Source organism: Crocuta crocuta, unplaced genomic scaffold (genome assembly GCF_008692635.1).
Source record: "Crocuta crocuta isolate KB4526 unplaced genomic scaffold, BGI_CrCroc_1.0 scaffold470, whole genome shotgun sequence".
In the NCBI taxonomy this organism is placed as follows: Eukaryota; Metazoa; Chordata; class Mammalia; order Carnivora; family Hyaenidae; genus Crocuta; species Crocuta crocuta.
In genome coordinates, this window is record NW_027532412.1 from 14217 (window position 1) to 40080 (window position 25864).

Sequence of the window (25864 nt, forward strand, 5' to 3'; positions counted from 1 at the left end):
AGTGTGAGCTCACAGTTCCCTGGCTGGGAGAGGTCTGAGGGGCAGGGTGTTTCCGCCTTGATCTCTTCTGCCTTGGCAGTCAGTCCAGGGAAGCCTAGTCCTGGGCCTGAGGTCCCACGGCCTTGCCCCTCATGCTCCTTCCTGGGCCTGATTCCCAGCCATGCCAAGCTCCTAAGCACTGCCCACCCCTCTTTGGCCACAACTCTATCCCACATGCCCGACGCTGACAGATGGAGGCTTTCTTTAAATTGAAGGCTTATGGGGAGGTGGAGAGTGGGAACTGACAGCCCCTCAGCGGGGAGCTCCATCTCCTGTTCCCTCCGCCCCCTGCCTGCCAACAGCTGTTCAGTTTCTATCTCACCCATGTGGACCTGGTGATGACCAGCTTCCTTTGCCTCAGATTCAAGCCCTTTGGAGCAGTTTTCCATTGGGGCAAACTGGGCCCTGCTAGCAAAGCAGAGGATAAGGATGCACAGGTCTATTATACTGCTCCCCGGCAGGCTACAGACCCTGTTCTCAGACTGGAAGGGAAGTTCCTCCTACGCACGCAGCGGGGGAGAATGCCGTCACACTAGGAACATGAGTCTTAGTCTCATCAGAGAGAATCACAAGATTCCAGAATAGAATCCTAAATCCAGCAGCTGGTGACGTTCTAGCTAAGAGTCTTAGAACCACAGCACAAGACTCTCCCAAGAGAAGCTAGGCCAAGAATAGTCCAGAATCCCAGGACTGGGAGGCCCTCATGGGACACTTCAGGGTTGTCCCATCTCTGCAGCATCGATAATCAGTCTTCTATTCCCATCTGATGGCACGCAGACCCCTACTCACCTCCCCACAGTCACCCTGTCCATGTTTCTTTAGTTCTGTCTTCAAGCCCTGTTCTCATGAAAACCTTCTTGTTTCCGCAGACCTCCCAAGAGCAGAGGGCAGCTCACACACCTATCCAAGCAAGGAGCATGGCCACTGTCCCAGGCACACTGTGCCCTCCCCCTGCCATGGCCATGTGCTTCCCACCCTTGAAGAGGAGGGACTGAGGGTCAGTTTCCTCACCTGTAAAATGTCGACAGTTTATATGGGACTGTGTGGATGACATAAGATGATGTGTGGAAACCCCTTAGGACACACCTCACTTGCAAACTGCTATTCCTATTACTGGGGACTCCTGAATCCTGAGTGCGGCAACCTCATTGTGCAGCTGGGGGCTTCCCCAGGGCATGCATCTATTGTGTCCCTTTTCTGTGCCAGGCACATTCCAGAGACTGGGCACATGGTGTGAATAGGGCACAGGTTATCTGTTGTCTTCTCAAGCTCCCTGGCTTGGCAGCAGATAAGTATGTGGGTCACTTGCTAAGTAAGTGACTGCAGGAGAAGCGGGCACAAGGTTTATGAGCCTGGAGAGCATGGGGCTGGAGCAGGGGACAGTTGTGGGCTGAGCCAGATCTTGAGGGTAGAAATGGGCAAGATCAAGGTGGCTTTTTGGTGACTCTGGAGTCACCTAAGTTCCCGGAAAACGTCAAAGACACATGGGCAGGTTTGAGGACCGGGGCTGGGGACACCGAGGAAGCCAGAGCACACTGACGAGTATGGGCTGCTGTGACTCTTCCCAACATCTGGGGACTGAAGTTTCTGAACCAGGATTCGGATAATGCGAATAAACAGGATAAAGTTCACCTGGCAGATGGGGCCAAGGTTAGTGGTCAGAGAGGGAAGGCTGAGGTGCCTAGCTCTCCGGACTGATGGCTTGGTTTCTTCCCCAGGACCCTGCTGTTTGTCTGTCTTATCTCTTCCCTAGCTTCCCCTGCTTTGGGTGGTCATCTGGGAACTTTACTTCACATCTTTAGGGACTGGCTCTCCCAATCTGTTTTCTTCATCTTAGAGCAGGAAGTGATAGTTTCCCTATCACTGAAGATCAGGATGATCAGGATGCTGATGATCTTGCTTAGGGGCGCTAGGAAGCCTATGTTTCTGTCCTGATTCTGACATGAATTTCCTGTGTGACCTGAAGTAAGTGACTTCCCAGTCTGGGCCTCAGTTTCCCTATCTCTACATGGTGGGAGGAGGCCTTACCAAGATGGAGGTGAGGATGGGGGCCTTTATGATCCACCAAAATGAGGTGTTGATGGTGTCCCAGCATCTGGACAGGGCATGGGGTGGGAGAGGAATGAGAACTGTTGTCCTCAGTCAGGTCAGAGGTCCTGCTGGGTGCTGCAGCTCTGCCCCCTACCCTTTTAGACACCACAGTCCCAGGGTCTGTGCCTCCTGGCTTCCCCTCATCCCACCTGGGGGATCTCCCCAGATGATGGCAGCCTGGGGGAGAGGGAGGGAAAGCAGCTCACCCCATATCCTCCAGATAGAGCCTGATAATTGTCTACATGATGGTGAAGGTGCTGCACACCCCTGTCAGGGCCGAAGAAGAGAAAAAGAGAACAGGGCACAAGGCAGAGATTTAGGAGAAAGGGAGGGAGAGGAGAGTAGGTTTCTGGGGCTGCCACCTGTGGTTGCACAGGCCATTCACTGTTCAAAGATGCTTGCTCTACTAAAGGGGTGGAGTGCTATGCCTGAAGGGCTGTATCCACCTAAAAAGAGGGTCTTTTCTTAAATTTGACAGGGGCACTTTACAGACTAGCAGTAGCCCTGTGTTTCAAAGGCTGAAGGGGAAATGGATGCCCACAGAAACTGTCTGTCCCACAGATCAGGCCTAGTTTCAGCTACAATCTGAAGGCACCTACCCTGGGGTCAGACACTGGGGGGACATTTTTCAACTCTTGGCCTAGATAGAGCCTGGTAGGCAGGCCCTGTAGCCCAGGGAGACCTAAGAGTGCAGGCAGGGCTGACACACCCCCTAGTGAGCTCCCCAGGCCTTGCCCCTTCTGTTTCCAGCCTGACAGCCCTCCCTAGTACCATACCCCAGCCGATGAGTATGTACCCCCAGAAGTACTTCTGCTCAGAGAACAAGGAGACCACCAGCAGGGTGTGCAGGTAGAGGCCCTCCACCAGCAGCCAGAAGAAGTTGGCCATGATACAGTACTGGAAAAAGACCATGACTGCCTTACAGTTCACCTGCAGGGGAAGGAACCGAGAAGAGGCTCACTGGGGTCCTCTGCTTGCCCACATCTCTGTTTGGGGCAACAAACACCAGTGCAGCATGGCCAACTTAATCTCTTTGTTGTTTTTGCATTGTTCCTTTAGAAATATACCCGGTGGTTTTCCCATTATCCTTGATTTTAGATCATCTGACATTTGGGGATATGCGTGCAGTTTTTCGTAAAATATTTATTCATTTTTGAGAGACAGAAACAGTATGAGTAGGGGAGATGCAGAGAGAGAGGGAGACACAGAATCTGAAACAGGATCCAGGTTCTGAGCTGTCTGCAGAGTGTAAGGCAGGGCTCGAACTCATGGACCTAGAGATCATGAGTTGAGCTGAGGATGGATGCTTAATAAACTGAGCCACCCAGGCACCCCTAAGCATCCAATTTTAATGATCCATCCATCAATTTATCATCTATTCATTTTCCTTCTATATGTCTATCTATCCACCTACCCATCCAACCATCCACCCACCCACCCACCTATCCATTTATTTATCCACTAGGTATCCACTACCAGCTCACCTATCTATCTATGGTCCATGCATCCACTGATCATTTATTTCTTAATCTTCCCATCTAACAGTCTAGCCATGACTCACCTATCTATCTCTCCATTCTTCTACCTATCCACCTACTAGACATCCACTATCAACCCACACCTCACTATCTATCCATCCATTCATCCATCCTCCTATCTACTCATCCTCCCCTCTACCTGTCATCTATCCAATTTTTCTTACTTTACCCATCTATCCTTCCACCTATACAGCCATCCATGCACCTATTTACTCAGCCATCTGTCTACCTATCCATTCACTTAACCCCTGCCCCACCTACTCATTCACCTTATTTCAATTAGAATGGAAGGTGGCTGGAAGAGGTATGAGGGAGAATTCTTGCTTGGGTTTGCAAGAGCTCCCTGAATATATGAGTAGTGGGCTATGGGCTGTGGAGTGGGGCCCTGATGGAAGTATCAAGAAGAGGCAAGAGGAGATAGAAGTAGGGCAATTGGGGGCTCTGGGTGGCCCACCTGGCACTACTGGAAGACCTCTGTCCTCTGTCCTTTCCCAGAAACAGTCTTCCATTTCAGATCAAGTCCCAATACCAGTGAGCCAGAACTTAAAGCCCTCCCACTCCAGGAAGCCCTCTAGATTCCACTCCTCCCTGGAACACAGATACCCACCCATCCTTCCTGTGCCCTTGGCTTTGAGACATCCTTAGAGAGTAGTCTGCTCTCCTCTTTCTGTGGCTGTGAGCTCCTTCCGGTCCCACTTCAGTCCTTCCAGCTACAGGCGGGCCTGTGCCTCCCATCCTCCCCCCACTTGCCTTGCAAATAGAATAGCTCATCTCTTTAACAGGACAATTATCTGTGCTTCTTGACTTAGAAGAGCTTCAGAGAGCTGCTAATGAATTGGAAAGCCAGTCTCCACAGTTATCTTTAACAAGTGTGCTGGAGGCTTCCTGGCTTCCCTGGTCCACAGCTCATGGGCCCCACCTCCTGGGTGGGATACTCAGAGGAGCTCTGGGATTGGCCAGGGCAGTCACCTGGGTCTCCCTTCCTTCTTGCTACATGCGAGACTCCACCATCATCGGTCCATTCTCTGAGGAGAAGGTATTGCTGCCCCTGAGGTAGTGCCTCATGAAGCAGAGTGACTGGCCACAGGAATGGGTAGGAGCCAGGGCTGGTCTTGACCTCTCTGCCTTAGCTCCGAGAGCACTCAGGGAGGGGGCCGAGAGCTCACGATCATTTGGAGATGGATCCCTTAGTGATGGGCAATTAATTCCTTAGACACTCTCTTAACTTCCCTTCCTGAGGAAGGCGCAGAATGGACTGATGGCAGGGGAAGAAGGGAAGAGGAGGGCTGTGTGTGTCTCTGGACAGTCTCCAGCTGGTGGTAGGGGTGGCGGAGTAGGATGGGAGCTTGGACGTCCTTGCAAGATGGGTAAACTGAGGCAGGGAGCTCCCAAAGATGACTCCAGAAGTTAGCAACAGAGGAGGGATGGGGGAGTATGGATTCTGGCTATGAAGTGTTGCATTTCCCACTAAGGAGGGACATCTGTCATGGGCAGGGCAGGTCTGTGAGCTCCCAGGTGGTGGAGGGGGGTGGGATTCAAGGAGCTGCAGATGGAGTTGGGTACGGGTTTGGCCGTTGGGTTTGGAGGGAGAGGAGGAAGGAGAAGAGAGGAAAGAGGAGCATGGGAAGAAGGACCGAGGTGTGAGAAAGTGAAGGTGAAGAGGGAGAGAGAAGTGGGCCTGGGTGGGGTCCTCACCGAGCCCTGGGCACAATAGCCTACGTCCTCGCTGTTGAAGAGGGTCAAGTCTTTGATCAAAACCACAGTGGCCCTCAGGATGAAGGACATGAAGAGGTGCATGTGGATGTAGTTCCACATGCAGTGGAGCTTCCTGTGCAAGGCGGACAGAGCTGGGACCCCCACTCCAGCCACTCTGTCTGGTGCTCTGAGCAAGTGTCGGGCGGGAGAGTATAAGGCTTCCAAATGCAGGCCCCACCCCCAGGGCCCCCCAACCCAGGTGTAGACTGGCCTCCAAGTGCCTCAGCCTCTGAGCCTGCCCTCCTCTGGTGCCCTACCTCCAGGTGCAGGGCCATCCCGTGGGGACTAGGCCGAGACAGGTGGCATGCTTTGAGCAACCTGTTCTCGCCAGAGGAGGTTGGCCTGGTAGGGGGACAGGACAGGGACTCTATGCTGCCCAGGGGTGACAGGGAAGGGGGCCAGAGCATGACTGGGCCAGGCTGGGCTCGAGCACAGGAGTGACCTGGCTAGGACTGCTCTGAGGCCTGTTGCTGTGGCTGGACCTCACCTGAACAGGCTCAAGATGGCTGTAGCAACCAGAAGGGCAGCGAGGGACAGGCTGAGGCCAACGGTGTAGACGGTCTTCAGAGAAATGTAGAACATTGACTGCTGCTGCTAGAAGGAAGAAGGTGGGGGGGGAGGGGAGGTCTTACGGGGGTGTGGGCTCACCTAGCAGGTATTGACAAGGGTGCATGCCTTACACGCCCTGCCTCCCATCCCTGTCCTGGCAGATGAAGAGACCCAGGGGTCCCAAGAGTAGCTGAGCCCTTCGGTCCCTGGACTTCTGACCCCCCTCCCCTAGGTTTCCACAGACGGGACAGGACTGCCTCCCAGGGTGGGGTGGGGGTTGACTTAAGCCTCCTCTCTGCTCTTTCATGAGGGAAATGCCAGTGAAGGAAAGGGCAAAGACCTCACGGGTTCCATTTGCCTGTTTTGCAGTCATGCATCCAGCACCCCTTCCATGCCAACTTTGGCCTTGGGCCCCTGGCAGCCCAACACTGTGCCCTTCACACTCCACATGAGGACTTCCCACCATGCAGCAAGAAAGCCACACAGGGAATTAGAATGCTAAAGATGATACCCCAAAATCTCCTTTAGGTCTCTCAGCAAGAGGAGGGCAATCTAGCCTTTCAGGAGGGTACAGGACTAATCTGGAATCCAAAGGCTTCTTGCTGGCCCCCTCCCAAAAACCTCCTTATGGACACATATGCAGAGCCATGGTCACTGGGCAATGCCCTTGTTTCTCTCCATGTCCCATACCCTGCTGGAACACAGGCAAGTGGTTAAGTGGGATTTAAATCCTGCCTGAGGACCTGGTGGGCTTTGAAGGCCTCTGAGGAAGCTGCTGTCATGGGAGGGGTAAAAGCTTTGAGAAGAGTGTCTGGGGGCAGGACAAATGTCACAGCAGACAGACACACATACATACTAGTGTCCCCACACCAAAGCAGTGAGGGGGCTCCTAGCTAAGGACTCCAATTATACTCTCACTTCCCATCAGTTTCCCCACGTGGCTTTGGGGCCCACATCCGTACAGTGACCACTCACGCTTCACCTGCTCCAGGGCACATACCTGTCCTGGGACTGGGGACCTGTCCCTGTTCCTGATGGCTACTGAGGCTCTGCCTCTCAGTTTCCCCTCTGCATGAGCTAGGAAGATGCTATCTACCCTCCCTGTCCCTCCAGAGCTGGAGCAAGGCTCCCATTGGTCATTGGGGTGGCCCAGCCTGGGGGCAGGGGGCTGCTTTAGCTTTTGCTGCTGTGTGTCATCCTCATGAAAGTCCTCTTCCTGTTCCTTGTTAGGCACAGAGAAGGGGATGAGCCCCTGGAATGCAGGCCTGGTGAGGAAGGAGGCTTGGGGAAGGCAGACCCCTGAAGTTCTGGCTTGCACACAGATGGCAACCTTACTCCTTGCTGGGAGAGAGTGGAAGAGTCTTGCAGGCCAAGGCACTGTGGGATGCGCTGAGGCACACCGCATCCAAATCTGATGCTTTGTCATTCAAGCCACAGGCAATGGGGTAGGGGCCAGGCTCCAGGGGCGTCCAAACTTCGTTGGTGCAGTTATGGCTCACATTTCGACCTGGGTGGAGGGGAGAGGGGAAGGGGAAAGTGGGGAGAGGAGAGAGGTTGAGGCTGGGAGCAGGGTGAGTGCATGGAGTAGGCATGAGGCTGGGCTGTTTCTGAGCTCAGCCTTACCCCAGGCACCCCTGTTATATCAGGCTCCAGCTGCCCTGACCTAGACCCTCAGGGCATCACAGGGGCATTTGGGGCAGGGAAAAGCTCTTCCGGGGATACAAGGGGACCCTTAACCATGAGTAACAGTCATAGCAGACATTCATAGTCTCAGTCTTGCCCCTTGTTGTGCCTGAAACTGACCCAGGGTGCAAGATATAATAAAGTGATCTTTGTCACAGCCTGGATTCTTGGTATAGAATGACCCACGACCCTTGTCATGAGCTAAATGTTCACCCTTGTCACAGGGCCACAGGAGCTGGTGCGGCAGATGATTTCTCTGTCCTGGTGGCGCAAATGGCAGCCCTGTGGCTGGGCCAAGGGGCTCTTCCGGAGTCAGCCTACCTGGGCTGATGCCTGATTTCCTCCCACGCTGGGTGTTGTTCAGATGTGCTGCTGAAGAGGGACCAAAGGTGAGGCTGGAAATGGGGTTGGAGGGTACCTGATAAGGGTGCCAGTCTGAAATGCTCATAAATAGGGAAGCAGGGAGTCCTGGCAGGGACCTGCCTGGGCAAAGGCACCTGTGCGGAGAATCAGACACCACAACACCGCAGGACCTTGGGGCTGAACTTGGCTGAGGATGGCACTCCAGGGCAGGGGTATTCTCCACTGTCCTTGGGGCCCAAAGCTGTATCAAAGAGACAGGGCTGTCGAGAGCACATGGGGCACGAGGGCTACCTCGAGGCTGCTCACTCTCTAGCCCTGGAGAGGACTTGAATAGAAAATGGGTGAGCTGGAGGCACCTGAATGTCTCAGTCAGTTAAGCTTCCAACTTTTGATTTCGGCTCAGGTCATGATCCCAGGGGCATGAATTTGAGCCCCACATCTGGCTTTGCACTGATGGTGTGGGGTCTGCTTGGGATTCTCTCCCTGCCCTGCTTGCTCTCTCTCTCAAAATAAATAAATAAACTTAAAAAGAAAAAAAGAAAGAAAATGGGTGAGCCAGAGAAGATCCCCTCCCTCTATCCCAGGACTCATTAAAGAGGCACTGGAGTCCAGAGTGAAAGCTGGCTTATTGCGGTGAGAGGAAGAGAAAGGGGGAGAGAGGAGGAGAAGGAGGAGGAAGAAAGAGAGAGAGAGGAAGGCAGGGGTGGTGGGGGGTGGAGAAGAGGCAGGAGGAGGAGGTAAAGGGATAGAGGAAGAGGAAAGGAGAAGGAGGGAGAGCACAGTAGGAAAGAAGGTGAGGTAAAGCTGAGAAAGAAGATGGGTCCTTGGGGCGCCTGAGTGGCTCAGTTGGTTAAGCATCTGACTTTGGTTTGGGTCATGATCTCACAGTTCATGGGTTCGAGCCCCGTGTTGGGCTCTGTGCTGACAGCTCAGAGCCTGGAGCCTGCTTCAGATTCTGTATCTCCCTCTCTCTCTGACCCTCCCCTGTTCACACACACTCTCTCTCTCTCTCTTAGAAATAAAAAAAAAGATGGGTCCTAATGTCCTTGCCCTATAGCTTCTTCCTAAACAGCACCACAGCCACTGTCCTCATCATCACTGGTATCATCACTGTCACCATCACCATTAGCACCCCTACTAGGAGCATCACTATTGTCAACATCATGGCCACCATCATGGTCCCCATCACTACCACCATGGTCCCCATTACTATCGTCACCATCATGGCCACCACCATGGTCCCCATCCCCACCAACAGCAGCAGCAGCGACAGCGGCAGCATCACCATCATCAGCTCCATCACAATGACAAGTTCGAGAACTCTTCATTCATCACTGCTGTACAGAGGGGTTTAGGCTCAGTGTCTCACTGGGTTCCCTCCACCCTTCAGTGAGGAAGGGAATCCCACTTCACCCTTCAGTGAGGAAGGGAATCCCACTTCACCCTTGAGAAGTGAGGCTCCAAGAGGTTGGCCACTTGCCCAAGGCCACACGGAGAGGAGAAGGTAGAGTAGGTGTGACCCCGAGTCTTCTCAGGTGCCTCCTTGCCCCCACCTGCACTGAAGGGACCTGAGGACTTGTGTTGTGTGAAAGCACAGAGCTATAGGAGGTGTCAAGATGTCCTGAGAGCCCAGGGCGGCCGGACGAGGCGGGGGGGGCGCGGAGTCACTGTGCATGTACACCTACTAACTATTTCTAAACATGGCTGTGTGCTTGGAACATACCAGGTGATTCCCCATCTGCTATTTCTGTTAATCCTCCTGGCTGCCATTTGAAAGAGGTTCTTAGCACCCTAGTTTATGGCTGAGGAATTGAAGGACAGCTGGGGGGCTGGGGACAGTCAGTGAGGAGTAGCTGGACCTGGGTCTCTTTCCACTGTGAGGTTCTGGAGGAAGCAGGAGGGAGCAAGAGGCATTGGGCTGGGATGGTGCCTGATTTGGGAGCCCTTCCCTGTTCAGGCCTCTCAACCTCACTGCTGCAGGAGGCTCCCAGCACGAGAGAGAAGTCCTCCTGTAGGCCCTGCTCAGCCCCCCAGCTCCCTCACTGCAGCCCAGGCAGTCTTCAACCAGAGTCAGTAAACCACTGGCCCGGCTCAGCCCCAGATCTAAGGAGCCCACTGTGGGTCCCGCCCAGGACCTGATTCTTGCGTGAACATCCCCCACCAGCCTGGGGCAAGTAGAAAAGAGAGAACAAGGCCAAATCAGCCAGCCTTGAAGTTGGGACACTAATGCCTCAGGTTTTGAGCTCCACTCTCACCAGAAGGACCAGAGTTCCATGGGCCAGGCCTGTGACATAGCAGGCACCTGGGAACATTATGAATTAAGTGGCCCATCTGCATCTACACAGAAGCTTCTTGTGCCTTCTGTGGGGGGAGGGGCAACAAATGTTACTGTGTGAAGGCTAGCGATTAGAAGTTATTATTAGTTCCACTAGAAGAGGGCAATGCCACGGCTGAGAGAGGTTGGGTGACCTGCCCATGGTCACACAGCAAGGAAGCATCAGGGTCGGGATACAGACTTGGGTTAGCCTGACTCTGCACCTTTCTGAGCTACCAGACTGGCTGAAGGTGCGCCCTGTTCCCTGGGACTCTGGCTGCCCTGGGGATCCAGGGAAGGCAGGGGGGATCAGGGCTGGGTGACCTCATTGAAGAGCCCTGGGGCTGTGGCCCATGTCTCAATGGGAACTGTTCCTGAGGAGATCTCAAAGGTGGCCACTATGGGGCCCCAAGATGCAGCCTGAACTTGCGTGTGTAGAGGGTGCTATGTAAGAGTCTCTTCCTGCTCACCATGTCATGAAAAGGAGTCACAGCCACCCCTCCACTCCTTCTGGGGCCCTCCATGTGAAAAGCACAGCTCAGTGACTAAAGGTTGTCCACTGAGGAAATTGAGCATTCCTTTCCTTCTCTCTCTGCCACCCCCCAACTCTCCCTCAGCCACCAGTCCTGTCCCAGCCTCCTTTCCTCACCACCACCACCAACTCACCTCTCCGGAAGTAGGTAGGAGCCTCCTGGTGGCTCTCCCCACTTTCCTGTTTCCGTTCATCCACTTCCAGCCCAAGAGAGCTGGAGAGATTGTTCTAAATCCTCGATGTGACAGGAAACTGCGTTGCTGAAATCCTGTCAATTGTATCCTGTCCCAATCAGCCAGGGCAAATGTCTTAGGATGGCATCCAAACTTTCTTACCCGTGGCTTCGCCATGCAGGTGGCAAGGTGGGGAGAAGAGATATCCTACAGACCCCACAGCCAGAGTTAACATAGCGTGTGTTGTTTCCTCAACCAAATTAGTGGTTCTAGTTTTCACTCTAGTCTTTTCAAATATTTAAAGGTGAAAACACCACAGATGAAAAGACATGCAGACCACGAATTAAAGGACCAGGTGCCCACAGACATTTTGGTCCCTTGATGAGCAGTCCCTTGCCTGGCCAGTGCTCCTCCTCCAGGAATTTTATGCAGCCCAGGTGGATGCCTTTTTTCTAACTCTACAGTCTTTATCCTCTTCAGGTGTCTTCAGCCTTCCCTGTAGAACTAGGTCCCTTCCGGCCCTCCAGGGAGGACACTTCCCCAGTCTTCTCACCCAAAGGGGCTAGAGTTAGGGATGGCTTTATTTCTACTCCACACTTGCCTTTCTCGCAAACCTCCCTCTTTGGAGTTTAAGGTCACCAGCTTACACCTTCTTCCCAGGAAAATACATCTCTTTCCCTTACATTTTCAGCTCCAACCTAGTCTCCTGTTTCTCTCCGTCATTTTCAGAGGCTAAGGGACCAAGTATAGCTGTGCAGGTTGTTTACTGCACAAGGGCATTTGGCTGATATATGGTGGGAGCTATAGTCTACTTCATCTTCAACTTGTCACTAGGTGGGTTCTGGTGACAGGCTGACTCTGCACATGGAAGGGCACCACGTGGGCCCCATGGAGGCTGGCAGCCTCAGGGTTAGCAGATGGTGGAGGCTGCAGTGCAGGTTCTTATGTGAAGTTGCTGCCTTGACAATTCCAGCAGGGACAGAAGGAAAAGCCATCAGGAGGGACGCAGTCAGCAGAGTGTCAAGAGGAGCACAAGTCACAGGTCCTTCCAGGGAGTCTGAGAGAAAGCTGGTTGCAGGCTCTGCCGACTGGACACACGAGAGCTCCCGGCGGGGCTCCCCGCCTACCTACCCAGGTACTGGGTTCCCCTGGAGAGCTGGGCTGGATGGCGGCTGGCTTGGAATACGGCCCCTTTGTGACTGCTCCGACTCCTCAGGGAGGGTGATGCTGAGGTCACAACACTGAGCGCTGGGGAGCAAAGTCAGCCTGCCCCCAAAGACTCCCTTTGGCCCACCTCCTGTCCCCATTTTATAAACAAAGAAGCAGGTCCAGAGACGGAAAGGCCACCCGAAGTAAGAGATGACCAAGTGTCTTTCTGCTCAGTCTCTGAATTCTTTAAAAAAATTTTTTTTAATGTTTATTTATTTTGAGAGAGGGCCAGAGCATGATCAGGGAAGGGGCTGAGAGAGAGGAAGAGAGAGAATCCCAGCCAGGCTCAAACTATCAGGGCAGAACCCAACATGGGGCATGATCTCAAACTGTGAGATCATGACCTGAGCTGAAATCAAGAGTTGGAGGCTTAACCAACTGAGCCACCCAGGCTCCCTCTCTGAATTCTTCTCTAAGTCCTACTCCTCATTAATCCTTTCCTCTCCAGACCCACTCCTCCTTCTGTTCCTCCCCACTTGGGACCCACTCTTCCCACGGGCCCTCCCCGCTCTGGACCCACCCTCCCTCAGGTCCTTTAGTCTTTTTTTTTCTCCCTTAGTCTTTGATGAGTCTCCCAGCTCATCAAACTTAAACCCAAGAGGGGCATGCTGGGTCCCTCTCTACCTGCATGAGTGCTGCACACCCTTCCTGGGTAAGTTTCCATCTTCTTTCCTCTGCCATGCTCTAGGTCCAAACCATTACCGCCTTTCACGGGTCTTCCCATTGCACTATCAGAATCCCTTCTTTTCATGAAAAATATGAATTACTGGTTAAAAAACTCAACCTAAATTGGACCATGTCAGTTACTGGCTTAATGCCTCCGGTGGCTTCTCAGTGAACTTCAGAAAAAATCCCAAGTCTTCAGTCAGGGCCAGCATGGTCTGGCCTCCACCACCTTTCTCTCTCCTGTCCTCCTCCCCTGAGCTCTCTCTGCTCCAGCCGCCCTGGCTTCCACTGCATTTACTGAGTGCCCATCCCATAGGCTGCTGATTCTCCCTCTCAATAGTCCCCCAACCCAGGGTCTTTCCCGCCTCCAGGTCCTCAGACAGCAGCTGAAGCAGCAACCTCTCGAGAGCCCGCCCATCCGTGAGTCCTGCCTTGATGTTGCACCTTACCCCTTTCTCCCTCCTGGCACTTCTTACCATTTGTGACATGTGTTTGTTTTCTTGCTAAATGTCTCTTCACCTAGAGCGTTAGGTCCCTGTGGGCAAGACAGCATGGCTGTTTTAATGCTGTATTTGTCTAGCCCGTGCTTGTCATATTAGTAGATGTTTAATAAACATTCACTGAATGGAAGAACGGCTGAATATATGCAGGAAGTTTCTTTAGTTAATCGGTAACAAGAAAGCCCAGTTCCTAAAGAGGCCCCTCTTCTTTACTGCCTTCTATGGGAACACTCATTTAAGAATATGATAAGATGTGGGGCACCTGGGTGGCTTATTCAGTTAAGTGTCAGACTCTTGATTTCAGTGCAGGTCATGATCTCACAGTTGTGGGATAGAGCCCTGCATCAGGCTCTGCGCTGACAGCACAGAGCCTGCTTGAGGTTCTCTCTCCCTTTCTCTGCCCCTCTCCTGCTCACGTTCGCTCTCTGTCTCTCAAAATAACAGAAACAAAAATAAACAAACACGACAAGGCATGTACGCAGCCCAAAAGGTCATCAGCTCCAAGCAGTGAAAGACTGAATCATGACCAGTCCAAGACAACGGGGAACATGGGAGCTATAATTTTGTCATGCATCTGTCAGTCAACTTGTTGTCAATTGCTGAGCAAATATTTAGCGAGCCCTTCCTACATGCGTGTCTTTTTTGTGAAGAGCTAGTCAAATCCCACGAATCCTCCAAAGACCTGGCACATCACCTTCCACGAGGTCCCACCCCCCAGTTGTTCATCCCCTTGACCCTTTTCCTTTTGCCTTCTCACTTCCTTGACAGGTGAGTGCCCACTCCAGCTGGCACCACTTCCATCCAGGGCTCTCAGCTTGAACCGGGGAGAAGAACTTCTAGATGAGGGGACAGTCAAAGATGACTACTTGGCCCGGAGGGGTGGCCGGCCAGCAGGTGAGGTTGTCCCACATCTTGCTGCAGCCTGAGGGGTGAAGGCAGAGGACGCAGAGGTCAGCATGGTCATCAGGTGCCTCCAGCCTTGGGGTCTGAACCCTTAGGCACCCACTCTTCTTCTTCCTCCAGGCTCCCACCTGGGGAGCCTCCAGTCTGAGAGGAGTGGCACTGCCCTGCCCAGGCTATAAAGGGCCTGTCCTGACAGGGAATGGGGAGGAGGCATGACTCCAGCTCTAATGGCCCTCCGTGAGGGCTAGAGTGCCCCCTGGGGGTATTTTGGACACTGGTGGAGTTGTTTGCTGCAGAGATTGGAGGCCTCACCTGGAACATGATGAGAGAGATTCTGCAAGTGGAGTCTTCTGCAAGACTTTCAGATGAGCCACTGGGCCTTTGTGCAGGTGAAACTCTTTTGTAATGACCGGAGCCTAGACTCTGCCTCCATCTCACATCTAAACACAAGGCAGTTACTGCAGAGCCTTAACATACATGGGGTTTTCCTGAAACGCAACCAAGTAAAGGGAGATGTGCTCTGGGTATGTGCTTTGTCATATGCTGAACATTATTAAGAGTTGTTCAAGGTTTGGAAAGTCACATTACCTACAGCAATGTTGGCCGTGAACCTGCGTCAGTGAAACAATTGCCGTGTGCATCAATCTACATCTATTGCTACCGCATTCCCAGAGTTTAGATTTACAGGTACAACCTTCAAACTGTGTCTTCTTATCTTTTAGTGTGATTGTGCCTGAATATGTACATAGTATTTTACTATAAATCACTTTGCTTTTTATGTTCCTTTTACAACCAGAACTTCATTTACAAGAAAAATGAAGGCCCATGTCCTGAATTTCATTTTATAGTAAAGAAGACCTTAGAAAATATTTGCTCTAAAAGGAGATGTTGGGGATGATGGGATGGAGGGTATATTGGGGTTCAGCTAGTTCTCGGGGAGCCTTCGTAGAACTCAAAAAAACAACATAGGTGCCTCCAACTCGATCAAATGGTGACTTGTGCTGTGGGGTGGTGGTGTTCAGGACGGGAGTTTAGGGAAATCCCTGCACTGTAGGCTGTGTTTTCCACCATGAACCTCTTAGCCCTGAGGGCTGCCTAGTGAAGGGTGCACAGTGGGGTCCCTAGGGGGCTGCTTTAATTGGCAGATGCATGGTTTTGCCTCTTCAGGGTCTGGGCACCCCTGAGGGGCTAGGAGTCACCCGGATCCCCTTCCCTGGGGGAGGTTTAATTGCTTCTTTGCAATCCTGCAAGTCCCCTAGATTTTTCAGGAAACCCAACCCCTGAGTCAAAGTCAATGCCTGCTCAGCCAAGCCTAGCCCAGCCCAGGTCCTAAGGTTCCTAGGTTCTCAAGAAGGGAGCCTGGGAAGAGGAGGTGAAAGGATGTCACCATGTGGGGAAGAGCCTTGGGACTCTGAGTGCTGGGGTGACCTGGTATGGAGGAGGGAGCCGGGGAGGGGGGGACTGCAACAACCGCACCTGCGGCTGAAGGCTAAGAACACCTGCATCCATGGGGCCTGGCCAGAGAACACAGCTTCCCCTCCTTGGGGGTCCCAAGCCCTTCTGTCCACTCCATCATGAGGGTTCTGTGGCCTTACTCCAGTTCCCAGCCCCTCCCCCGCTCCTGTGCCAGGCTCTCAGGAGGCCACGGAGGAGCTCATCATGCCAGGCAAATCCTGCTAATGGTTCAGGATTGAACCTATTGATCATATCAACAAATACTTAGGTAGCCTTTGTAAGTAGGAGGCACTCTTCTACCCTCTGATTTAACCTTTCCATTTTACATAACTGATTTAACCTTTAAATACATAAATACATAACTGATTTAACCTTTCCATTTTACAGATGAGTAACTGAGGCAGGGAGCAAGTAGGTAACTAGCCCAAGGTCACATCGCTGGTGAATGGTGCAGCCTGTTCACAGGTTCATATGCTCCCTCGCCAGCAAACTTCTTGCTCTCCTCCTCTTCTAAAGGGCTAGATGTCTGTTCCCTGGGGAATTTTGCCCTGCTGGACCCTGTTTAGCTGTTTCTGACTGTGCCTGGCACACTTTGTTTTGTAGGCCAGCTATTGTGTCTAAATCCTGGCCAGACTTAGAGCTCTCTGCATCTCCAGCCACCACATAGTTGGACTGCAGGTTTGGAGCTGGGTCTCTGGCCCTGAGGTCAGCTTCACCGGAAGTGACACAGAGCAAGGGAGACCAGGCACTGCCCTTGGGTGGGGAGATACACTCGGCCCCAAGGACTCTCAACACCACCAGGACTGGGCTGTGAACTGTCCTGGGGTGCAGGCCAGTGGACATGGCAGGGGACCCTGTGAAGAGAGGCCACTAGAGGCATGTGGTCAGGGAAGCTTCCTGGAGGAGGCAGCAGGGTCAGGAAGCTGAGAAGGGAGTAACAGCCAAGAAAATGCTAACGCACCTGGGGGCTCGGTTGGTTAAGCATCAGACTCAACATCGGCTCAGGTGATGATCTCAAAGTTCAAGAGTCTGGGCCCCAAGTTGGGTTCTGTGCTGACAAGTGTGGAACCTGGTTGGGACTCTCTCTCTCTCTCTCTTTGTCTGCCCCTCCCACACTCAAGCTCGCTCACTCTCTCAAAATAAATAAGTAAACTTAAAAAAATTTTTTTAAATCAGAAAAAAAATGCTGGCTGTCTGGAGAGCCTGTTGCCTTGGGTTGAGCCTCAGGAGTCTTCTCTGTGCCTGAGAGGGAGGCCCCACAGGCCCCACAACACATGTCCCCAGGCCCACAGAGAAACAGGGCTCTTCTTGGCCGTGTGTACTCCCTCAACAAGCAAGACAGCCTGGAGACCAGGGTGAGGTTAGTGAGTCAGGGTGGGGGATTCCGTTGTGCTGTTTTATAGATAGGTATGCATCAAGTGACACACACAGACCAGCACCCCCAGGCACCAAGAACCACAATCATACATGCAAATATACAGACACGAATGCTTCCTAGGACATGGGAAGACCAGACACAAGCAAACAGAGGTACAGAGAGACACACAGCTCACAAACACACACACACAGACGTGAGTGGGCACAGCACAGATATTCACACTCGTACATCCACGATCACACACAGACGACACACAGAGACGCAGCGCACCAGGCAGACATATCCAGGCATGTCCAGGCTTATGCATACACATGCTCCTGATATACAAAGATACTCAGATTCAGACATCGAGCTTGCAGACCCCAGAGGCCCAGGCAGCTTCAGACGGACATGAGCCAGGAGCACACACCTAGATGTGCATGAACAGGCCCAGAGCCCCACCCACACAAGGTCATGGGCAGACTCACTTGCCCTTGTCTGGATCTCAGGCTGCCTTCCCAGTAACAGGATTTTGGCATCCAACAGGCACCCTGTGCCAGCAATTACCTCGCTGGGATCATGAGGGTGGCTCTCCCACGGGGCCTAGGAGCCAGTGCCATGGGGGGCCTAGGTTTGGGGTCTGGGCCTCTCTGGGGTACGTGCAACCCCGGATCCTACTGTTGGGGGTTGCAGAGGATGGTCCACCATGTCTCCTGCCTCTCGGACCTGGAGGGTAGGGCAGGGCGCAGAGGCAGTGCATAGTCTGGCCACCCCTCACCCAGGTCTCAGGCTTAAGGCCTCAGGTGACAGGAGCCTGTCCTTCCTCAAGAGCTGGGGAGGTAAAGGCCATCCGTGAGGCTACACATACTCACTTCTGGTGCAGAAAACAGATTCTGGACACCAGGGCCAAGAAAGAGGGATCCAGGAAGGGTTGCATAACTGTCAGTCTCTGAGAGGTGACAGGAGACGGAGGAGCTTGGGACATGTAAAGATGTTCCTGCTCCGAGTAAGGCTGTTACACAACTGAAAGTGTGGCCTCGGGGAGGTGACCTGGTAGGGAGGCCCAGAGCAGGCACATCCACCCAACTGCTCCAGCCCTACTCTGCCCTCAGTGAGCCTTGAACTCCATACCGTCCCCCAATTCTGAGGGGCAGTCTGCCTAGGCACCTCCCACCGTCCCAGCCTCTCTGTTTCTCCAAGGCCTGCCCACCCTTCAGAATCTGTCCCAAGGGCACCTTTCAAAGGAAGGCCTCCGGAATCCCTCCCGTTCCTATCTCAGCTATTGGGTGGGGCACCCAGGGTAGGGAGGAGGTCATCGGAAGTGCTGGCCTTGCTGGCTCCAGGAACTTGGGCAGCCTCTGCCCAAGGGTGCCTCTGGCGCCACCCGTCAGGCCCTCATGCTACCAGGCCAGAGCTCACCCACATCCCTGAGCTGGACCTGCACGTGCTCATCCTATGAATCTGACTGTGACTTGTCTCACCGGCTGCACAATGAGCAGGTGGTTCACCTGGCCTGCTGATGGTGGGTTGGGATGAGGGAGGGAGGCATGTGTGCCTCGGGGCCTGTGTGTGTGGTAGCATCTCTGGGTGCAGAGCTGGGTGTTGGGAGGAAAAATCCGGGCCACAGAACCCCCAATTTAGTGTGTTCTCCTTGGCTCACAGCAGGACACTTCCAGGCCTGGGGCAGATGATGGGATCAGAGAGGCCCATTAGGACTTCCTGCTTCCCTGTTCCCCAGCTTCCAGCAGCATCCTCTCCTCACCCCCAGCAGCTCCGTGGTGCCATTCCCACCTGATACATGTGGAAGGAATGTGCCCTGGATCTGGGCTCATCAGGTGAGGAGAGCAGGGCTCCCTGGGGGTGTGTGGGCTCTCCTCCTGCAGGGCCTCACCTGCCATGTCATACTCCTGCTGGGCCTCCTCCAGGCACTGCTTGTGCTGCACCTCGATCAGCCGCAGGTAGTAACATTCTTCCAGCTGCAGGATGGTTGCCCAGGTGCCCTGGGGAACAGAGGGAGAGGACCCATCAGCTTCATCCATGGCCTACCTCTCATCCACAGACTCCAGGAGCATGAGACTCAACAGGGCCTGTCACTTGACTGACCCAAGTTCTAGACGGAACCCCAATCCCAACCCCAGACTAAAACCCAACCCCGACCTGGATTGGACCCAGAGCTCTTGACCGTAGTCCCCAAGGCTGGGTCTGCCTTGAGGGCCCTGTTGTAGCTTCCTGGTGGTTCTAATAGTGCTGCAGCAGTCACAGCTTTGTCCTTTCTGTGGGTGGCACTGCTCTGGTACCTCTCTGTAGAGCTCAGCTAGTGCTACCTGGTTATGAAGACTTGGTCCCTGGTGCCAGACCTGGGAGGAACCCAGGAGTCTGGCTGCATCTTCAAGCCCGTGTCCTCATTCCAGGAGCCTGTGCTTGGTCTCCTGGGTCACCAGGCTGGAAAGGGACACTAGCCCTCTTTACTCACACATCACCTGCCTTCTTCTTAGCTTCTAAACAATTTAAGCTATATCAGATCTAATGAAGGAGTGGAGGTTTCAGGAAATAAGAGGGGCTCCTCTTGGGTGTCTTGCCATCCCACCAAACCTCCTCTGTCCCTGTCCCTGCCCCTGCCTCTGGGAGGTAGGGAGAAGAGGGATGGGAAAGCCCAAGTCTCTCCCCTCCCTGTTCTTGTACCCTGGCCAGGGATCAGGGATGGAGCCAGACCCGTGTGTTGGCATAGGGGGTGAGTGGGCATTGACATTGGAGCCAACATGTGAGCAGGAGGTGATGGCTGTCCAGGAACAGACAGAAAAAAAAAAAACCAGGTCTTGGAGTCACTGGGTGGGCAAGGGCAGGTGAAGGCCTCCATAGAAGAACTACTGAGCTGGTAGAAGCTTCTGTTGGTCTCTTTGACTGCCACCTCTGGGCAACCTTCCATCAGTTTCCTTATCTTTGCTCAGGGAGGAAGAATGCCTTAGTCCCCAACAGAGCTGTTGGGGAACGTTCAGCAATGTAGCTCCAGAATCAAGGATTCTCAGTGTCTCTTCCAACTTGTTCCTCCTGCCCCGGGACAAGGTCCTTACCTCCCTCAGTGCCTTGTAGGCCAAATGGGCCTCCATCACCTCCGTTGCTGACTCAAAGTCTTGTTGCAGTGGGACTATGGGACCAAAGCATCTCTTTCCTTAAGCCTATCCCCATCTGGCCTGGTACCAAGGGTGTGACTTTGACCACTGTTTGAAGTAAAGTGATCCTCCAGAGGGATAAGCATTCCAGGTGCCAGAGAGCTCCCCATTGCTATAGAGGAAGGGGGTCTAAGCTGAAGCTGGACAACTCAGTGCCCAAGAGTCTGCGCAGCTGACTCCCTTCCACTTAACACTCTCTCATCCTTTGTGGAGGCCTTGGTGGAGACTCTCTGTCACAGAGGTCCTCACCATCCAACTTTCCCACATGCAGCTAAGCACCACAGCTGGCCTAGCCCAGGTGCGAGGGAAGATGTCCTTGTCCAGGATGTCTTTCAGATTCCCTGGCATCTAGACTCGCTCACCCATGTGCCATGGCCCGGAAGCTCCACTGGGTTCCATCTTAGACCGCTAACTTTATCAGCTAACTGGGGTAACAACATTAGCTGGTTAAGTCATTGAAAACTTGGCATATGAAGAGTAACACAGATCCATATGGATATATGGATTTCTGTATAACTGTTTAAAAGAAAATACATGAGAGCTGAAGGAAATGTGCTATAGTCCCTCTTTGGGGTCCCATGCCTCCCTTCTTGCCCAAAAGCATTACTGAGACTGAAATGCTCAAGATGCTCTGTCTTAAGTGATCTGTGGTGGGCTTATGCTGTTCAGACATGGGAAGAGGGGTGGCCAAAGGTGGCCTCTGGAAGAAGAACCTGGGGATTGGCTTGTGTCCCACTACTGGTCTGTCTTGCTTGCCTGGAGGATGCTTCTCCCCGAAGTGCCTTCCCAGACCCACTGCCCTCCAGAAACAGGGCTTGTTCTGCCTTCTACCCATTCTCCCATTCCCTCCCCCCACCACATGAATGCAGGTTGGATGGTGGTAGACGTTCTTGTTGCTGGCTTTCCACCATCCTTTACCCTCCACTGGTGCCATGTCCTCATCTCTATCGGGGAAACCACCTCCTTCACCACTCCTAGTTCTTGGGATTCTGATGAACCCTTTTCTAAGAAATCAACATGTGATCAGACTTGAGCCTATCAGAACATTCCTGACCTTAGTGCCTGGCACACCGCCCAAGTCAGGCTGCTGAGAGCCAGCAGGCTCATCCCTGGGACTTTGGATTGAGTGATTAGACAAGTGGATTTGTCTTTCCCACTAGACTGGAAATCTCAAAGAGTGCAGGGGCTGGAACTACTGTCATTATCTTGTTGCTTCTTGTGTTGTTGTGCAACACAATGACGAAAGCCACACAGGTAAAGGCTGAATAAGGAGATGGAGAAAAATTGGATCCTCTTGACATTGTCTAAGTCCCTGGATGCAGCCATGCCTAAAAGTAGCCCTGCTTCCTAACAACATGAGTCAGTGTCTTTCTTTATTTCTTGAATCAGTTGAGTTTTCTATCCCTGTAGCTAAAAGAGTCCAGGCTAGTGCTCTGAGGACAGGACAATGGATGCCTTCATTTGATGGGTCTTCTTAAGCCAGAGCTGTGGCCATGCTGTTTACCAAGAGAGAACCCTTTTTCAAAATAGCAAAGGCATCATAGGGTTCCTAGTAGCTTCTGACGGTGGAAGCTTTGGGTCAACTTCTCCAGCCAGCTCTGCCCACACTCCCAGCAGCACAGCCACAAAGCCTTTCCTGAGAGGCAGTTTGCAGGGGGAGGGGCAGGAGGCACTAGGATAACCTAGGAGCCTGGGGTATCTCTGAATAAAGTGAGGGTAGTCTGGAAGATGAGCTCGGTCTTTACCACAGCTTAGTGGAGTGCTAGACTCCATCTGCAGAAGGGTAGAGGAAAGAGAGACCCAAAGAGGGATCTCGGGTCACCTAGCAAATGCACAGTCCTAGACATTTGAGTCTGGACTGCATCAATCCCTCTTCATGGCTTAGCTTTCGGCCATCTGGTCTATCACTGCCCTTTGGAGGACAGGGCCAGGGCAGCTCCCTGTAGTCCTTATCATTGAGGAATTCAGGCACTCTTCCACTTATTTCCCTATGCTAAACATCCTCATTATCCCTCTGGACTCCAGACACACAAAGTTGGAAAATTCCCAGCCAGATATAGCCAAGCCTACTTGCTGGGAGACGCACCGGCCTCTCTGGATGGCAATCACAGCAAGGAAGTGGCAATGTTTGCAGCTCCTGCCATGAGAAATGAAAACTGGTATCTTCTTCTGCTACTATTGGCTCATGTTGGATATAAGCCTGCTGATATTGACCAGGCCTCACAATATTCCATATCAGACCCATATTCTGAATACAGATACCTCATAAGGAAAAGCATATTCCTGCCTTTACAAAAGAGATTTTGGATGAAGCTCTATGGGGAAGATTGTCAAAAGGCTCTTCCTATGGGCCTTGCAGATCTGAGACTTAGGGGGTTAAGAACACAAGAATTACAACTGAGCCTGGCCCTGAGACCAAGGGCCTATTTTGGGGTTAAGAGCAAAACATAGTTACCACATATATCTTTGCTAATTGGTGAAACATAACAGTCCCTTCTTCAAGGCCTACTTTCCACAAACACCCTCTCTTACACTGGCAGCTGGGATGAAGATAGATAAGAGTAGCTAAAACATAACCCAGGGGCAAAAGACTGACCCATTCAAGGCCCCCATGATAGTCTCCACAAACAAACCAATTCAGAAACATTCATCCTCTTGAGAGCCAGACAAAATACTCCTAGCTTATCTATATACAATTTGACCTATATGTTATCCTATTTTTCACTAAGAACATTCTGTTATTTCCTTGATTGGAATAATTCTACTATTGTTATCACAAAAGGCCTCCCATTGTAAGAAATTCCTTTCTCTGACTTCATCTTGTTGCTGAACCTTTAAATAAAGACACGAAAACCGACAGGACAGAGATGCCTGCCTGGTGATCAGAAAGAATCTCGGGGTTCTCTCACTCTCTCTCTCGCTGACACCGTCCATTCTTCAGGGACCCCAGACCTGCCGGAGCTGGCCTCTGGCACCTACTGATTCTAGGGAAGGGTTACACGGTGGGATATAGGTGGGGTGTGGGCTTCCTAGAGAATGGGTAGTAGAGGTGGGTTTTTGAAGATGTGTGAGTTTGACAGTTAGCAGTGGAGTAACAACATTCCAGAGAGTAGGAGCAGTGTGAACAGAAGTATGAAGGTATGAAAATGCCTAATACATGCAAGATTGCAAAAGCCTGGGGTGACTGTAGCAAGGGGTCCTGAGGCATCAGGAGACAAGTTGTGGGATACAGGCAGGGGCCAGACCTCATCAGTATCTGCCTGGATCAGTATACTAGGTTTCAGCCCCACCACCTGCAACCCAAGGTCCCCAAGGCCTAGCAGTCAAACCCCACCCTTCAAAACTGGCATTCAGGTCCCTCCTTATTTCTATGACTGCCTACCTTTCCCAACTTGTCTCCCGATGCCCCACGTGGAGAGGAGAAAGTGGGGCTCTCTCTCAATCTCTCACCCATTCCTGTGCTGGGCTGAGCTCCACGTGGGCTTAAAGTCACCTGACCCTGTGGGTGGGTTGAGGTGAGAGTTTCAGGCCCTACTGAGTCCCCAGTACCTTTTCTATCACAGGAATTCCTGAGGCCAGAAGAGGAGACCTAGGCCAGAGTGAGCAAGTCTGTAGCTTGCCTTCAATCTGGGACCTCTTATGTCCCCTGCCATGGTACTGGCTGTGGGAGGTGATGACTAGAAGCTGGCAGGAGAACCCTGAGTCTCTGGTTGGGGGCAGGTATTAGCCAAGTCTTGTTAAGTCTGCCTGCTTACATTGGTCCCTTCCTCTCTATCCCCACTGTGAGCGCCTTCTCCAGCATGTGGGGCTTCCTGAAATCTGGGGTAGGGTGTAGAGGCTGGGAGCTGTGGCTGTTAGATGCTAGGGGCTTTGAAAGATGGAATGGAGGGCTGACTCAGCTTTTGTGGGTGCCATACCCACCCCTCAAGGGAAGCTTGAGCCCACAGCTACCGTCTGGGAATCAGAACCCCCAGCCTCATCTGGGGACAGAGAACTGTGGTGGGAGAAGCCAAGGAAGGGAGAATCAGCATGGTGAGGAAGCAGGAGTCCCTCTGAGGGCCAGCTGGTTTCTGAAAGGGGTGACAAATGCAGCAGGCTAGAGTAGGTAAGATGGGAGAAAGCACTTCCTGCCTGCAAATTACCAAGCCCTAGGAGCCACAGTGAATGATTTGTGTTTCCCAGGCTTGTTGAGGAGGGCCCTTTTCCCTGGCCAGATTGCAGGGAGCTGGGGAACAGAGGATAAAGAGCCACTGGGGTCTCATTTACCCTTCTCCCATCACCAGCTCATATCCCATGATTTATTAAGCTGAAAAACAAGCTCTTTCTGCACAATTTGTCATCAGAAGAGGGGAAGAGGTCACCAACGGACTCTGGAAGTCTCACAGCCTCGTGGCCACACTCAGCCCTCTGCACGGGGCCCCGACACCAACATCACCCCTGGACACAACGTGTCTAAACTGGGTTCTCTTTCTGCAAGAGGCAGAGGATTTAAACCTGAGTCCCTGCTGCTCCTGCCTGCTGGCCATTGCCACAGTGAGCCTTTGCAAAGAAACCCCGAGAGGCTTCGTGCCCCTAAGTATACCTCACAATAAGGGCCCTTAGATGGGGCCCAACTTAACCCCAGGCAGAAGTCTGGGACCACCCTGCGAAATGGAAAGTTCTTTCCTGCCCCAAGCCCAAACTGCATCCCTGTCTCCCTCTGTCCTTACCCCTGCAAACCCCCCACCACCACTCGGAGTTCAGCCTCTCCCAGGAGGAGATATGGTTGGCAAAATTTGGATAGTTAGAGGGGAGGCTTCAGATTATCAGCAAAATGATATAAAAATAGGTGGAGGGAAAGGCGCCTGGGTGGCTCAGTCAGTTGAGTGTTCAACTCTTGATTTCGGCTCAGTTGGTGATCCCAGGGTCCTGACATCGAGCCTCACATCAGGCTCCAAGCAAAGCGGGGAGCCTGCTTAAAGATTCTCTCTCCCTCTGCCCTTCTCCACCACTTGCTCTCTCTCTCCCTCTGCCCTTCACCCCCCACTTGCTCTCTCTCTCGCTCTCTCTCTCGCTCTCTCTAAAATAAAAATAAATAAATAAAAATTGGGGCGCCTGGTGGATCAGTCGGTTAAGCGTCCAACTTCCGCTCAGGTCATGATCTCACAGCTTGTTAGTTCAAGCCCCATGCCTGGCTCAGAGCCTGGATTCTGCTTCAGATTTTGTTTCTCCCTCTCTTCTCTCTGCCCCTCCCCTACTTGCACTCTGTCTCTCCCCAAATCAAATAAACATTAAAAAAAAATTTTAAGTAGGTCGTGCGCCCGGCACCATCCATGGCGGTGGCGGCCCCGTGAACCAGCAGCAACGCCTGCGGAGGCAGTCCCGGCGGCGCCGGGTGAAGGTGCAGTGGCGCGCGCGACATCAGCCCACTGAAGCGGCGGTGGCGGCGACTCGGGGAAGTGGCGCCAGCGCCCGGTCAAGCGGTGGCTGCGTGAGCGAAAGTTGCCTGCAAAGCGGCTGCGGCTGGTGAAGCAGCAGCAATGCCTGCGGAGGCAGTCCCAGCACCAGGTGAATCGCCAGTGGCCCGC

General features: G+C 52.8%; 1 long non-coding RNA gene and 1 pseudogene across 2 annotated transcripts in view; one reads left to right on the plus strand and one right to left on the minus strand.

Annotated features, from left to right (window-relative positions):
- LOC144243809 (vasoactive intestinal polypeptide receptor 1-like) overlaps window positions 1-25864 on the minus strand; it is an 85262-nt pseudogene that overhangs the window by 3334 nt on the left and 56064 nt on the right. The window contains exons 2-10 of the transcript XR_013338786.1: window positions 19019-19127; window positions 14229-14334; window positions 7373-7481; window positions 5911-6014; window positions 5364-5496; window positions 2907-3060; window positions 2337-2397; window positions 2068-2134; window positions 1580-1671 (exon numbers count right to left, since the gene is read on the minus strand). The product of XR_013338786.1 is annotated as a vasoactive intestinal polypeptide receptor 1-like (transcript). The remainder of the gene's footprint in view (window positions 1-1579; window positions 1672-2067; window positions 2135-2336; window positions 2398-2906; window positions 3061-5363; window positions 5497-5910; window positions 6015-7372; window positions 7482-14228; window positions 14335-19018; window positions 19128-25864) is intronic.
- Window positions 12298-14842, plus strand: LOC144243810 (uncharacterized). Its single transcript, XR_013338787.1, has 2 exons — window positions 12298-12389; window positions 14181-14842. It is a non-coding gene; the product is annotated as an uncharacterized LOC144243810 (long non-coding RNA).